Here is a 4,006-nt window from a genome sequence, read left to right on the forward strand (position 1 = left end):
CATTAGAGGATGTAGGATTCTGGCTGGTAATAGTCTTAATTCAAGGTATTTTTAGAGAATTGATTTAACACAAGCAGAACAAATTGCCAGAAGTGTAATGAGAGACAAGTTGAAATTAGAAATTAGATGTGCATTTTGAATGTATTGTCATAGCAACTGATTAAATTCTCCCTCTCTTGCTGTTCTGGGGACCTTTTAAATGTGCTTTGGCTAAATAAAAAGTATTAGACTGTTTCAGAGCCAAAAGGTCAGTTCTTGTTGTCTCTTTTGCACTTTAATTCTAGTACACTGATACTTGCTAACCACTTATAACCCTAGATGCAGAATGAGAACTTGGGTTATTAACAATAAACAAGTCAACAGCAGAAAGACTTGACCTTTCTTTTGAATTGCCCTACAGTGTTAAAAAATACCAAACAAACCTCCTTCCCCAAAGAAACACCCCCCAAAATACCCCAACAACTCACCAAACAGAAAATCACCGACAACCAAAAAGCGGAAGTAACAAACGTGAACAGCAAGTGGAGGAAGAGTTTGAAAGCGGGATGGACAGAAGCACAAGTGTTACTGCCCACTCTTAGGCCACTGTGCTGATTCAATGGGTGTTGTTAGGTTTAGATTAGTAGTTTGTTGTTGTTGGGTTTTTCGGTGGTGTTGATTTTTTTGTTGTCGTTGTGGGGGATTGTTCGTTTGTTTGGTTTTATTTTGTTTTTTTTTCTGGATTAAAAATCTGGCTCAGTTACTCTCTAGTTCTGGTGTGTTTTCTTTTCCAGGTGGTTGGTGTTCCTGCAGTGTTTGGCACAGGACCGGGTGAGTTTTTTACCCAGCTTTCTAAAGCTGTAGATGAATAGGAGAGGTAAGGGGATGACTTCTGGTCCGCGACCCAGTGACCACTTCCTGAAGGTCCTGATTCATGAGTCTGCTCCTTTGATTTGAAGGAGTGTACAGTTGCCATAGCCAAGGTAGCCTAGGGTGTCCAGTATCAGCATAAAAAGCAGCAGTAAAAAGGAACTATTCAGACGTGAATTTTTGTGCTGTTCCGTGAAAAAGTAAAAGCTATCTGTGCCAGCAAGTGTGTGAAGTAATTTTTTTCTTGTAATTCCATACCAAGTTTTGAATTGTTGCTGTTTTAATGAAGTCTGTTCACTGATTTTGCATCCATTGGTTTCTGAATCCAAATCTGGGGAAAAAAGTACTGTTAGTCTTTCTGAAATGTCTCTCAAACATGAAAGCTTAGAGAAAACTTTTTTTTTTGAGTAAAAAGAAGCCTCCAGGATGATCCTTATGCAATACAAATCCTGTGTTTTTCAGACTGAATGCACTCCCTTTATTTACCTTTTCAGAGAGTATCGTCCAGAATACGAGCGCCTGAGAAAAACACCGGTAAGTGTTTTTAGCTGTTTTACACCTGAGCAGTGTATCTTGGGTCACTTTTATGCACACAGTTGCCTTTATGTTGAGAGGGTCTAACATTTCATTCACTGTGGGAAAACTCCTGTCCTGAAGGAGTCCACCATTTGCTTTTTTTTTCCTAGATGTGGTGGAGCATATCTTTACAAAAAAAAGGATTTTGTAAAACAGATGTTGCTCACTGTTTTAGTGCTGATATTTGAGCTAATTGTGTGAAAATGATTGGGAAATAAGATTGTGTCTTCCATTCAGATGGATAGAGAGTTCTTAAAAATGAATTTCCAAAGGGATTTGTTAAGACTATCCCTGTATCTTCCTGCACTGGTGAAGAGTACTAGTTTGACTTAGTAAGAAAGACTGAACTGCAGTGCCAAAATCAGTAGCTCTGCTCACCTTGAGTTCTGGCTGTCCAAAGGACAGTTCTCTGCAGGCACAGCTACACAGAGTTTGGCTTCCCGGCGCTGCTGAAAACGTCCTAGAATCCCACCTGACTGGAGGTTGCTTTCCATGCTTAGTCAGAAGTTCTGTGTAACCTTAGTTGAAATGTAAGACCTGCACAGTGACTCTGCTCTCTGACTGGGGGACAGGCTGCTGGGTTTGGGCGAGGTTTCTCTTCTCCTGATGTTTTAAATGTTCTCAGAATCCACATGTAAATCTTTATCTACGGGAGAAAGCTCAAAATAAACAAAAGAGAGAGCAGCTGGAACACTTGTGGAAGGACATGGGCAGCGTGTGTGTGCAGGGCAGCACACTGGCAGGTACCTCCCCGGGAGGATAAAGTTTACTGCAGAAGTTTTCTGAAGAGTTTGCCTTGTGAAGTAGTACAGTGCTCCTTTGTCCTCACAGCAGAAGTGTGAAAGCAGCTCCATGTTAGAGGAGCAGGGCTTTAGTTCCTGTGGGATTGGTCACACTTAGCTCTTCCTGTGTCAGTCACAGGTTTGGAAGAAACCCCGCTGTGTAGCTAAAGCAGTGGACCTACTAGAAATAATGAAATACTTTAGAAAAGGCAAAACGGTCAGATCAGAATATGGGAAAGCTCTGCTGTTGGCTGCACTGTTCCTTAGATGAGGCGAGTAGGTGCTGATGGAGTCTGTCCTGTGTCTGGGATCCACAAGCAGCTTTCTGTCCCCTTAGAGCAGGTGTTCATTGCTGTGTTTCTGTGCAGACAGAAGTTGTCGGTGCACACGCTCCCTTACCTTTAGCAAGCTGGTTTGTGTACAGCCGTTTCTGTTCCCGTCAAGGACCTGATGCTTCTGCAAGGGGTCCCTCTGAGCTAATACTAACACGAGGAACTCTCGATGAAGAGCGAGAAGAGAGGGAGAGTGACGCTGATGGCATTGACCATGAAGGTAAGGGAATGAGGTCTAAAAGCTGCCTCTCAAGAAATCCCCTCTATATTTCATGACCTGGATGGACTGTAAGGAGAGTCTAGAAAACGAGCAAACATTCAGTCACCTGACGTGTCAGAATCTGTAGCAGAAGCTCGGCTGCAATGGTCAGTGCAGGGATATCACTCTGTAACCTTTGTGAAAGTTCAATTGTAAATTTTCTATTCAAGTAATTAAGAGGTGTATAACACACATAAACCAGAGAACTCGTTAGGCTTGGGGCATGCAGTGACCTCTGAACCTGATTGATGCACAGATGTGTCCATCATCTTTTTGGCCTTACAGTTTCTGCCCCTGGCTCTCTTCCCTTTTCCTGTGACTGTGGTCTTGGAGCAATCTTCTAAGTTGTTACAGTGTGATTTTTCTCTTATATAGCTCACAGACTTAATCTTCATTCTTTCCCTGTTCTGCTGATGGGTAGGATCACTTCTTTCCTTTGCCCTGTAGTGTAGTTGAAGATGGAATAGACTTTCTATGTTGCTTTGGCTATCCTGATTCTAACTTTTTTCAGAACCACAAGTAGAACAAGTACTGAAATAGCGCTGAACTTCAGCAGCAGCAGGGACTGCGCAGGAGAAGGAGGGTGGGCAGCGGGCCTGGGGCGGGCAGGGGGATGGGGGTGGGGGCGGGCACTTAAAAGATTTCGGCCAGGGAGCTGATCTCAGCCAGCACCCAGTCCCCGCAGAAGCAGAACTGCTGTGTGGGGAGAGGCGGTCAGAGGCACGCTGCCGCTCTGCGTCCTCCCCGCTCCCCGCCGCCGACTCCCGGCCCACCACGTCGCCGCTGCTCCCCGGTCCCCCGTGCCGCACAGTCCGCCTTCGCGCCCCGGAACCGCCCCGTGTGCCGGTGGGGGGCTCCCCGAGGGGCTCTGCAGGGGCCTTGGGGCCGGGACCCCGGGGGTGCAGCCCGACCAAGGGGCGGGGCAGGGGACGGGGTCCTGGGGGGGGACCCGGGACGGCCACGGACCCGCGGGAAGGGTCCCTCCGACACGGCCCTAGTCCCTCCTCCCGACCACGCGAGCACCTCCCGCGGCCGCGGCCCCGGGGGCTTCAAGCCCCGCCAATCCGGGCCCGAGGCAGCGTCTGGCCCGCCAATCCCGGCCCGCCTTTCTCGGCGCCGTCCAATCATAGCCCGCCTTTTCAATCCGGCAGCGGTCACGTCCCGTCCGGGAGCTCTCCCAGGAGAAGGGGAGGGAGGCGGGGAGCGGG

At 47.6% G+C, this 4,006-nt stretch overlaps 1 long non-coding RNA gene across 1 annotated transcript; it reads left to right on the forward strand.

Moving 5' to 3' along the window:
* The first annotated feature begins 239 nt into the window (after positions 1-239).
* On the forward strand, positions 240-2,212 carry LOC113941272. Its single transcript, XR_003525637.1, has 3 exons — positions 240-856; positions 1,344-1,383; positions 2,051-2,212. It is a non-coding gene; the product is annotated as an uncharacterized LOC113941272 (long non-coding RNA).
* The last annotated feature ends 1,794 nt before the right edge of the window (positions 2,213-4,006 follow it).

The sequence above is a fragment of the Corapipo altera genome, unplaced genomic scaffold (assembly GCF_003945725.1).
Source record: "Corapipo altera isolate COAL_440 unplaced genomic scaffold, ASM394572v1 59498, whole genome shotgun sequence".
Classification (NCBI taxonomy): Eukaryota; Metazoa; Chordata; class Aves; order Passeriformes; family Pipridae; genus Corapipo; species Corapipo altera.